Here is a 12,449-nt window from a genome sequence, read left to right as displayed (position 1 = left end):
TTGTCTTTGCAAGACTTTCAGAACCTGTGATGGTTTACTATGCACTATGAATCTTTAATAGAAGGATGACTTGTTTCTCCACAGAATATGTTCCCATCATGAATCATCTACTCTTCCCACAATTATTTTTTTTTATGACAAACAAGGTTTATTTCTCATTCATGCTTCATGCCCATTACAGGTGTATGTTTTGTTTTTGGTTTTGGTTTTTGAGATATAATTTACATGCCACAAAACTTCCTCTTTTATTTTTTTTTTTCAACGTTTATTTATTTTTGGGACAGAGAGAGACAGAGCATGAACGGGGGAGGGGCAGAGAGAGAGGGAGACACAGAATCGGAAACAGGTTCCAGGCTCTGAGCCATCAGCCCAGAGCCTGACGCGGGGCTCGAACTCACGGACCGCGAGATCGTGACCTGGCTGAAGTCGGACGCTTAACCGACTGCGCCACCCAGGCGCCCCAAAACTTCCTCTTTTAAATTATACAGTTCAGAGGTTTATAGCATATTCATACGGTTGTGCAATTATCATCACTATCTAATTTTTTAGAACATTTTCATCATTCCAAAAAGAACCTGGTACCTATTAGCAGTCACTTGCCATTCCTTCATTCTCCCAGCACCTGGCAACCATTGATCTACTTTCAGTCTGTATAGATTTTCCTAGTCTAGACACTTCCCATGTATGGAATCATATGATGTGTGGCCTTTTGCATCTGGCTTTTTTTATTTAGCACTATATTTTCAAGGTCCAATCACGTAACACGAATCAGTACTGCATTCTTTCGCATAGCATTTGTATAGGCCGTATTTTAACAATTCATGAGTTGATAGACATTTGGGTTGTTTCTACATTTTTTGGCTAGTTTGAATAATGCTACTATGAACATTTGTGTCCAAGTTATCGTGTTAACATGTTTCCAATTCTTTTGGTTATATATCAAGGAATGGAATTGCTGGGTCAATTTGGTGACTCTATGTCTAAGTTTTTGAGGAACTGCTAAATTATTTTCCATAGCACCAATTTACATTTCCACCAGCAATAGATGAGGCTTTCAATGTTTCCATATCCTCACCAACAAGTGTTATTGTCTGTCTTTTTTATTATAGCCAACCTACTAGGTGTGAAGTGGCATCTCATTTTGATTTCCATTTCATTGGCTAATAATATTAAGCATCTCTTCATGTATTTATTAGCTGTATCTGTACCTTTTTAAAAAAATTAAGTATCGTTGAGTTAGTTGTTTTTTAAAAAAGTCTGAATTCTAACACTTGTTACCTTTGCAAGTCCCATGGGCCCCTGCAAATAGGCTGGCCAAATGACCATTAAAAAGGATAATAGTTGTGGGGCGCCTGGGTGGCTCACTAGGTTGAATGTCCGACTTTGGTTCAGGTCATGATCTCATGGTTCGTGGGTTCCAGGTCCACATCAGGCTCTGTGCTGACAGCTCAGAGCCTAGGGCCTGCTTTGGATTCTGTGTCTCCCTCTCTCTACCCCTCCCCCACTCGCGCTCTGTCTCTCTCTCTCTCAAAAATAAATAAACTTTGGGCGCCTGGGTGGCTCAGTCAGTTGAGTGTCGAATTCGGCTCAGGTCACGATCTTGCGGTCTGTGAGTTCAAGCCCCGCATCGGGCTCTGTGCTGACAGCTCAGAGCCTGGAGCCTGCTTCGGATTCTGTATCTCCCTCTCTCTCTGCCCCTCCCCCACTCGTGCTCTGTCTCTCTCTCTCTCTGTCAAAAATAAACATTAAAAATTTTTTAAATAAATAAATAAACTTTAAAAAAAAAAGGATAATAGTTTTAAGGGCAGTCATGGCCAAAAAGCCCAAATTGTGACTTAAACTGCTCAAGTCAATTTTGATGTCTTCTACACAGCTTCTAAAGCTGAATCAGGTCTCCATGGCTCCTAACATGATATGCATATAGTTGGAAAATGAATAAGCACTAACATGATTTGAATAGTCTTTCTATAATGTGCATGCAGAGAGTCAGATGAGTGATACATCTCTGTAACTTCATTTTGCAGGCCTCATCAGAAACCGTGACTATCCCTTGATATGGTCAACCCAGAGTTTAGAAGAATCTTTCACATAGACTCCTCCCCTCCACCCTGCAGTAACTCCAATGTCCCTTAGACTCTCCTCCTTCTACCATACAGCACACACACACAGGGAAATCTATAAGTAGTCCTGTATCAGCAATTGGCAGCTATGTCACATATTTTGAAATATGCTTTTTAAAAATAGCATCCACTTTTACACAAGAGAGCCTGAGATTAATAAAAATAAATTACAGTTATTGAATCTTGGAAGTGGATTTCCTTTTACAGTTTGTCTCTTCTCTCACTGTCCTGTCAGATCTGCCATAAATGAGAAGGCAAGTCAAGAGAGGAGCATGTTTGTACACGTGAAAGTGGTGTGTGTGTGTGTGTGTGTGTGTGTGTGTGTGTGCATGCACATCTCAACATCTCAAAGTGATAAAGTAACAAGAAGTCTCTGGGTATCTACCCTAAAATATTAACTGAATTCATGGCTTACTAACTTTAAAATTGGGTCCCAGACTCATTACAAATAACAACAGAAACCACCAATTGAGTGTTTACTATGTACCAAGCAGTATACTAAACTTTTTCTTATATTAAATAATTAATTCTTACAAAGACTCTGTGAAATAAATATTATCCCCATTTTAAAGTACAGGAAACTGAGACATATCAGTCTAAAAACCTGATCTGGGTCACACAGGAGTAAGTCATATAGCCAGAGTTTGGGCCTGGGACCAACTGACTCCAAAGCTTCTGACTGTTTTTAAGCAGTGGTTCTCAAAGTGTGACCCCTGGGCCAGCAGCACCAGTACCACCTGGAAGTTTGTTAGAAATGCAAATTATTGGGGCACCAATAATCTGTCAGCACAGATCCCACTTTGGATCCTCTGTCCCTTTCTCTCTCTGCACCTCCGTCACTTGTGTTCTCTCTCTCAAAAATAAAAATTAACATTAAATTTTTTTTTAAAACTAGGGGTGCCTGGGTGGTTCAGTCAGTTTAAGCATCTGACTTCGGCTCAGGTCATGATCTCGTGGTTCATGAGTTCGAGCCCCACTTGGGTCGGGCTCTGTGCTGACAGCTCAAAGCCTAGAGCCTGCTTCAGATTCTGTGTCTCCCTCTCTCGGTTCCTCCCCTGCTCGTGGTCTGTCTCTCTTTCAAAAATAAATAAATATTTTTTTTAATTTCTTTTAACTTTTTTAAAAATAGAAAATACTTTCTCCCTCTAACAGTTTCTAATCTTTTAGTGTTTATTCCAGAAGTAATTAGGACAATTAACTTACTAATGTCCTAACTTAGTAATGAAAACATTCACTTCTTTTTAAAAAATATATTTTTTTAATTCCAGTATGTGTAACCATGTTTTATTAGTTTCAGGACTACAATGTATTGGTTCAACAATTCTATGCATTACTCAGTGCTCATCCTGATAAGTGTACTCTTAATCCTCTTTACCTATTTCACTCATCCCCGCACCCACCTCCTCTCTGGTAACCACCAGTTTGTCCTCTAGAGTTAAGAGTTTGTCCTTTTGCTTGTCTTTTTTTCTGTTAAAACATTTACTTCTTAATAAGTCCTCAAGAATGTCAACTGTCATCACAACAAAAGAAATGGAAAACGTTCTAGCACCTCAAGTAGAAAAGTAATGACACAAAAATTTCTTTAAATACCAAGATCATGTCAAATGTGTCAGATACAGACTTACAGATTTTCATAAACTCAATAACATGCAAATGCCCATACAAAATAAGGAGAGACAAGGTATAAGGAGAGGCAAAAGGAAGATGGGGAAACTAACCTATTTTTCTTCCAATATCTGGGCAGTAAGAATGGCCTCCTTTTCTTTATCACCCTCTTCTTCCATAAGAAGAAAAGATATCTAAAGAAGAGACCTGGGCAGAACTCTGCTGAAACAGTAGACTGATTGAACCAGAACAGGCAGATAACATATGCTGTAATGTCAAATGATCTGAAATTCCAAATCAGTCCATGATCTCCATTCAGACTGCATGGAAAGCACTGTGCACAAGGGCATCGGAGCCTTGGGCAAAATTACAAAGTAAGCAGCATTCTGAAACCTCTTCTAGCATTTAGTAGATAAAAAAAAAAAAATAATTTCCCTAAATTTCCAAGTCCTAAAAGGAAGCTTATCTCTCTTCTCCTATCTCTGATAAATCAAAATTCCCATTCACATACAGAGGTGGATTTTTTAACTATTAATGCCTACCGGTAGTTATCCAGATCAAGTTTACTTGGGGTCTGTGTGTGTGTGTGTGTGTGTGTGTGTGTGTGTGTGTGAGAGAGAGAGAGAGAGAGAGAGAGAGAGAGAGAGAGAGAGTTTCCTGTTTGATTGTAGGGAGATATCCTGGAAATGGTTAGAAAGAATGGTCATGGGTAAGACAGGTGGAGAGTACAGAAAACAGAATAGCTTGTTTCTCTTGCCTTATAATAGGAATTCCTCCTTCATCTACCTTCTTCCTCCTTCATCCACCTTTTTCTCCCTCTCTCATCTCTCCTTCATCTACCTTTTCTTCACCTACCTTTTTCCTCCTTCATCTACCTTTCATCTACCTTTTTCTCCCTCTCACAACCCTCCTCTTTTACTCTTCTTTTAAATTGTATTGAAGCAGGGGCGCCTCGGTGGCTTGATCGGTTAAGCGTCTGACTTCGGCTTAGGTCATGATCTCACGGTCCGTGAGTTCAAGCCCCGTGTCGGGCTCTGTGCTGACAGCTCAGAGCCTGGAGCCTGTTTCAGATTCTGTGTCGCCCTCTCTCTCTGCCCCTCCCCTGTTCATGCTCTGTCTCTCTCTGTCTCAAAAATAAATGAACGTAAAAAATATTTTTTTTAAATAAATTGTATTGAAGCATATATTCTATAATCTATTGTACATATTTATTTAGCAACTATTTATTAAGTGTCCACTATGTACCAGATATGCTAGATAACAAGATAAAACAAGATAGACATGGCCCTTACCCTTGTAGGCCTTTCAATCTAGTGTAGAAGGTAGCCTATCAAATACACAATTGCAACTCAAAAAAAGCTGTTTATAAAACAATGCATAGCACGACCCTTTTTTTGTTAATTAAAACATCTTTAAAGGCATTAAAATAGTATTTGTGGGGCTCTGGCGTGGCTCAGTTAGATAAGCATCCAACTCTTGATTTCAGCTCAGGTCATGATCTCACAGTTGTGAGATCCATATTGAGCAAAGAGCCTGCTTAAGATTCTCTCTCTCCCTCTCCCTCTGCCCCTTCCCAGCTCGTGCTATAAATAAATAAATAAATAAATAAATAAATAAATAAATAAAAACTTCTACAACTCAACACCAAAAATAATAGTAATGATCCAATAAAAAAATAGGCAGAGGACCTCAACAGGCATTTTTCCAAAGAAGACATAGAAATGGCCAACAGACACATGAAAAGATGCTCAACATCAATGAGCATCAAGGAAATGCAAATCAAAACAATAATGAGATATTACTTCATACCTCTCAGAATGGCTAAAATCAAAAACACAAGAAATAATAAATGTCAGCAAGGATGTGGAGAAAAAGGAACCCTCATTCACTATTGGTGAGAATGCAAGCTGATGCAGGCACTATGGAAAACAGTGTGGTTGTTCCTCAAAAAAGCTTAAAATACTCATGAAGCCAAGACTACACTGTATACACTGTATGTTAGCTAACTTGACAATAAATTATTTTTAAAAAATTAAAAATAAAATTATCATATGGTCCAGTAATTCCACTGCTGGCTATTTACCCAAAGAGTATGAAACCACTAATCCGAAAAGATATAAGCTCCCTTCTGTTCACTGCAGCATTATTTATGACAACCAAGATATAGAAGCCACCCAAGTGTCTATCCTTTGATGAATGGATACACTGGAATATTAGTCAGCCATAAAAAAAATGAAATCTTGCCATTTGCAACAACATGGATAGACCTAGAGAGTATAATGCTAAGAGAAATCAGTCAGTCAGAGAAAGACAAATACCATATGATTTTACTCATATCCAGAATTTAAGAAACAAAACAAATGAACAAAGAAAAAAGAGACAAACAAAAAAAGACTCTTTGCTATAGAGAACAAACTGGTGGTTTCCAGAGGGGAGGTGGATGGGAGGATAGGAAAAAATAGGTGAAGGGGATTAAAAGTACACTTACACTGATGATGACTGACTAATGCATAGAATTGCTGAATCATTATATTACATACCTGAAACTAATATAATACTTTATGTTCATTTTACTTGAATTAAAAGAATAAAAAAGGGAAAATAGGTAATTTTTATACACGTAAGTCCCTTGATTATTTTGTTTATTGGGGTCAATTATTCTAGAACAGAAAAAAAGGGAAACTGAAGCATTACTAACAAAAGAATTACTCAACTTTGTGCCTATCTGTTTTTATTTTTGCTCTCTTAACCGATCACTTACCTTCAGAGAGATAAAGAATTTTTATCTCCTTTTTACAGATCAGGCAACTGAGATCCAGAGAGGTAAGATGATTTGGACAGTATCAAATTAGTGAAGAGATGGTTCTTGGCTCCTAGGTCAATGCTTTTCACTAAAAACTGACTCAACAGGTTCTAAATGTAAAAAAAAAAAAAAAAAAAAAAGAGAGAGAGAGAGAAAGAAAGAAAGAAAAACCGTATTTTTAACATAAATTTAGCCTTATTACAGTGGTAATGGCATATGATATTATATATTTGTCACATCCTGTGAAAAGAAAAGTACTAAATTTTTATGATGTGTAAGGAGACCAAAATATATCATAATCCAGTGGGGAGGGGAAAGAGAAATATTAAATAAGTAGAATCAAAGACCACAATAAGCAAAGATATTAATTTATTATACCAAGGCTTTACCGTATTTCTTGTAAATAAGAATTTAGACTAAAAGCCTATTTTCCTCAGCAATGAAACTTCACAATATAGGGTCCGTTTTCCCATTAAATCCTTAACTGAATTTTTTCTTAAAATCCTTAACTAGAATCTTTCTTTACCCTTACCATCACTTTAAAAAACTAACCTTCGTCCCAGTCTTAGTCACAGTGATCTGTAATAAAGCAAAATAGCTTAAATCTTCTTTTTTGAAACCCCACTACCTGTAAAATTCAGGGTGGTTGGCTCACGTGCACACTCACTGGTGAACAAAATGAATTACTTTTAAACAGTCTATAAAGAAAATAAGCAAATAAAATATCCTCAAATCTTAAGAATACATGTATTTCTTTCTTTTTATGGTATATCAAGATAAAATCATCTAAGCATGAGAGTGGTCATATGCATGTTATATGTTGGAAAGGGATACGACTTCTATTAACACAGCATGGTCAAAAATAAACAAACAACAGATTGAATCCTTACCATTCCCCATTTACCGGCAAGCTATTTGCCTCTCTGATTCTTAATTTTCCTACCTATAAACTGAACTAATACTGCTTCATAAGTTTTTCATTGGATGAAGATAAGGATGAATACAAGGTAATTAGCACAATACATAGCAATAGTAAATGCTCGATAAATATTAATACCCTTCGTGTCTTTGAAAATGAAACGCTCTATATATAATGAAAATCTGTTATGTAAACACCCAAAGTTATAGAACTTAAAAAGCAATAAACCAGTCTGACATACAACCTTTAAGTGTCATTTCTGGAAAGGCCGCTTTAGAAGTCTCCTCTAAGCATTACCATAACCAAAGTCCTGATGCAGCTGTAGGCCAATGAAAACAGTACATCCAACAAAAGAGGAATACAATTTCTTCCTCCCTGGGATTAAAAGAAGAGTTCCAGGTTTCTTTTTCCAAGACACTGTCCTTAGCCAGGAAACCATTGTTACAACAGTCCTCTTGCTGTCAATATCATAATTCTAACAGTGAAGAGGAGTGGGGTAGAGAAAAATAAATGGCTTCTGAGAATTTCTCAATGGCAGCAGTGATGAGGGAGACCAGTACCCTGGTACTCAACTCTATTTTTCCCTTTAAAAATGAGTTAGCAGGAAAGCAAGATTCAAAATAAAGTATGGGATGTATGACCAACAGAGCTGGACTCCAACCCTTTCATGTATCAAGACATTAGTGGGGCGCCTGGGTGGCCCAGTCGGTAAGTGTCTGACTTCAGCTCAGGTCACGATCTCACGGTTTGTGAGTTCAAGTCCCGCATCAGGCTCTGTGCTGACAGCTCAGAGCCTGGAGCCTGCTTCAGATTCTGTGTCTCCCTCTCGCTCTGCTCCTGCCCCACTCACACTCTGTCTCTTTCTCAAAAATAAAAATAAAAAATAAAAGACATTAGTATAGGGGTTAATGGGTGGCTCAGCTTGTTAAGCATCTGACTTCAGCTCAGATCATGATCTCGCCTTTCGTGAGTTTGAGCCCTGCATTGGGTTCTGTGCTGACAGCTCAGAGCCTGGAGCCTCCTTCGGATTTGGTGTCTCCCTCTCTCTCTGCCCCTCTCCCACTTGCACTTTGTCTCTGTCTCACAAAAAAGAATAAACAGCTAAAAAAAAAAAAAAAAAGACATTAGTCTAGATATTGGGATACCTGACTGGCTAAGTCAGTGGAGTATGTGACTCTTGATCTTGGAGTCATGAGTTCGAGCCCCATGTTGGGCATAGAGATTACTTATTGGCTCAGTCCGTTAAGCATCCGACTTTAGCTCAGGTCATGATTTCATGGTCTGTGACTTTGAGCCCTGCTTTGGGTGAGCTCGAGCCCCACTTCAGGTGAGCTCAAGCCCTGCTTCGGGCTCCATGCTAACAGTGTGGAGTCTGCATGGGATTCTCTCTCTCTCTCCCTCTCTTTCTCCCTCTCTCTGCCCCTCGAGGGATTCTCTCTCTCCATCTCTCTCTCTACCCCTCACTGACTCCCACTCTCTCTCTCAAAAGTAAATGAATAAACCTTTAAAAAATTGGGGCAGGGCACCTGAGTGGCTCAGGCAGTTAAAGGATAGGCTCTTAGTTTTGGCTCAGGACATGACCTCAGGGTTTGTGAGTTTGAGGCCCATGTCTGGCTCTGCGCTGACACTGCAGAGCCTGCTTGGGATTCTCTCTCTTCCTCTTTGCCCCTCCCACCTTGTGTGTATGTGCACTCTCTCCCTCTCTCTCTCTCTCTCAAAATAAATAAATAAATACTTTAAAAAATTTCTTCAAATGAGAGTCAACAGGCTAGTGAGATTCAAAGTAAAGTATCGGATGTATGACCAGCTGAGCTGGACTCCAACCTTTCCACGCCTTTCCATGTATCAAGACATTAGTATAGATATTAATGTTCTGATGCTCATATCTGTGGAAAAGGACACCAACCAAGGAAACCATTATACTGCCTCTTTTTTCAACCTTAATTGGTTACAGTATCCTTGATAATAGGCCTACTTAATGAAAGTAGATACTGTTTCTCACCTGTATCTCTCAATAAAAAAATTTATTAAAATTACAATGTCTCCATTATTCATGTATACTGCACTTCAGATAACTTAAATACAACATGCCAAAAAGCTCTGCCAAATTAATTTTTTTTTAATTTTTAAAAAACTCTGCTAAAAACAAAAGCATGCAACGGCTATCTCAATTTCCGTTAGGTTGCTTTAAAAATTTTTAACTCAGACAATTCTGGGACCAGAAATGATCTCAGAGGTGGTTTGGTTCAGACCAAACTTTTATAAAAAGTTATAAAGCATAAGGAAGCTAAATGACCTGGCCAAAATGATTTCACAGAGCCAGGATTGGAATCTGGCCATCAAATTCTAATCAAGTATAACTTTCACCATTTCATGGTTGTTGTTGTTTGTTTTTTTTTTTTAACTTTGGATTGAAAATCAATAAATGAAAGTGGTTTTTCCTTAAATTACTTGAAATTGTTAGGAGCCTGTTTTTTAAAGTCTACAAACTAATTGCAAGTATCAAACATAAAAATAACAAACTTCCCCCTTCTAGACTTTCAGTTATTTAGAAAAAGTTAATCATCTATCATACCAAATATAGTCAACTCAATTACCCACAATACTTCAAAGACTATTTTAAGGATTATTTTCAACACATTTTAAAATCCTACACTTGATTCCTCCAGCTACCCAATACTTAAAAGGTATTTCCCTCAGTCATCAAAAGGGCCCTTAGAAAGCTGAAAGCAACTTAAATATTATTCTAACAAAATTAAGTTGATATGTCTATAGAGATACACAACATATCCTAAAACACAAAGACACTGGTATTGATCATGCTGATAGTGTATATTAGTGACGATAATCAATAGCTGGTGTTTTAAAAGGTACCCTCATTGCTTTCACTGTGCATTTCATTTTAACTGGTATTTACAGAGCACAAACCAACTTGACAAAAAGCATGCTGAACGAAGTAAACAAAATGTGTGATACGAACAGTAAGTACCTCCAGAGAGCAGAATAAGGTAAACACACCCAGGACTTGGTCCTTGCAAGATGGGTAAATTAATTAAGACAGCTGGAAGAGAACAGCATGAGTAACCACAGGAGACAGATATGAATTCATCACTAGAAAGTGAGACTGATCATGGAGAGTTTTTTGTGTTTTTTTAATGTTTATTTTTTTGAGAGAACTCAAGCAGGGGAAGAGGACGGGGGGGGGGGGGGGGGGATCTGAAGCAGGCTTTGCACTGATAGCAGTGAGCCTGATGTGGGCCTTGAACTCACAAATCATGAGATCATGACCTGATCCGAAGTCAGATGCTTAACTGACTGAGCCACCCAGATGCCCCAGATCATGGGGAGTTTAAAGAACAAGATGAGAAACAGAAGTTCCCACGTTCACCCCAATGACGACAGTAATATTATTTGAGATTTCTAATTCTAAATTTCCATTTTTTTTAAATTTTGGGCCCTATTAACTGAGGAATATTTGTTGAGGCATTTGTTTGCTCAGCATTTGTTGAACTTGCTGATCAAGTTTTATAAAACAAGAACTCACATTCAGCTTTAATCAGGATGAATCCTGAGGTAATTTCCATAAGGGACAAGATGCGAGAATCTGGATATTGCCTGACTCTAATTATTCAACAGAATTCACCAGGGAAGGCCTTAAGAAACAAAAATTTTAAATAGATCATAAAAGAAGCCATTAGTTTTAGGATCCAAATCTACTATACCACTAGTCATACTACTTTTAACAAATTCCTTAAAGCAACTGTCTCATCAAGGGGAAGTCCAGAATCTCCTTCAAACTGAACTGTCAGAAATATGTGCATATCAGATCCAAATCCATTAGCCATACTACTTTTAACAAATTCCATAAAGCAATTGTCTAGGCAATTTTTTCAATTCTTTAGAGAAAGTCCAGAAACTCCTTCAGACAAAATGGGCTATCAGAAATACTTGCATTTAACCTCCCCCTTTCACCCTCCCCTTTTTTAAACCAAGATAATAGTAAGTGATTTGATATTCGTTCATATTCATCCATGGATTTAATAGCCTTAATAAAAGGCTTACATGGGAGCACTTACTTATTCACTTGTGTAAATGTACATTATCCAATTTAGGAGTTTAGTGAACACTGAAAATCTCAAGAGGTTCTGTCTCCCAGAAATCAGAATAATAGTTCAAAGGTTCATGTTCATACTTTCTCACTTCCCCACTCTCTCTCTCTTTCTGTCTCCATATTGTAAAATACCTGGATATTGTAAAATAATTGCCAACCAAGGCCATTTGCCACCACAAACCACAATAACTCCATTTGCTTGCTAAGTTACCATTTAGGAAACACAACAAGGAAGTACCATTTCAGAAACCGAAAGATCTCATCTCACACCAAAGGTTTGTCACATAAGGGAAAACAATACCACAACTGACTTGAACTTTCTCTCCTAAGTGTCAAGGGTTGCCGGCTTAACAGGCCGGCAGAACAGCAGGATTCGCCGGCCTAGTTTTGCTCGACCGCGCGGGGAATGATGAGCATAAGCAGGGAGCTGATGGGTACACCCCCTTACCAGTGGGCACCTCCCTCGCGCATCAACCTGCCAAGGTGGGGTGGACCCCTTCTGAATCTCTGTCCTGCACTCACCCACGCCTGCTTCCCGCCAAGAGACTGTCACCCTCATCTACCCCAAAGAAAGCTTGGGTGCCCTGCAGCTACTGGAGTGGAGAAAGGGACCCTACGCCTCGGGATGCAACTGGAAGCGCCCCTCCACCCTTGCCCACCCACTATGCTGCTCCCCCTCTCCATTCTCACTGCAGCGTAAGGCAGGCGAAAACCTGAGCCCTACCTATCTCAGAACCCGCTCCAGCCTCCAGCCTTGCGGATCCGCACCCACCTCGGGCCACCGGCCTTACCTCGCCGGATCTCGGCGTGCAAGGCTCCGCCTGCTGAATGGACGCAGTGCACAAACCTGTCTCTCCAGCCCCCCGCCCGCGATTTTTCGCTCTATACCTC

At 39.0% G+C, this 12,449-nt stretch overlaps 1 protein-coding gene across 2 annotated transcripts in view; it reads right to left on the bottom strand.

Moving 5' to 3' along the window:
- Nucleotides 1-12,442, bottom strand: part of NUCB2 (nucleobindin 2) — a 36,860-nt gene extending 24,418 nt beyond the window's left edge. Inside the window, exons 1-2 of one of the 2 annotated variants that reach the window (XM_047071784.1) lie at nucleotides 12,350-12,442; nucleotides 6,487-6,638 (exon numbers count right to left, since the gene is read on the bottom strand). The gene's annotated coding sequence lies outside the window, so the exon portion shown is untranslated. The other variant, XM_047071785.1, reaches the window with a different exon arrangement.
- Nucleotides 12,443-12,449: the final 7 nt, after the last annotated feature.

The sequence above is a fragment of the Lynx rufus genome, unplaced genomic scaffold (genome assembly GCF_022079265.1).
Source record: "Lynx rufus isolate CCGP_SWC_20201006 ecotype Redwood Valley unplaced genomic scaffold, mLynRuf1.p SCAF_9, whole genome shotgun sequence".
Classification (NCBI taxonomy): Eukaryota; Metazoa; Chordata; class Mammalia; order Carnivora; family Felidae; genus Lynx; species Lynx rufus.
Note: the sequence above shows the minus strand (reverse complement) of the source record. Positions and strands in the feature narration are given on the sequence as shown.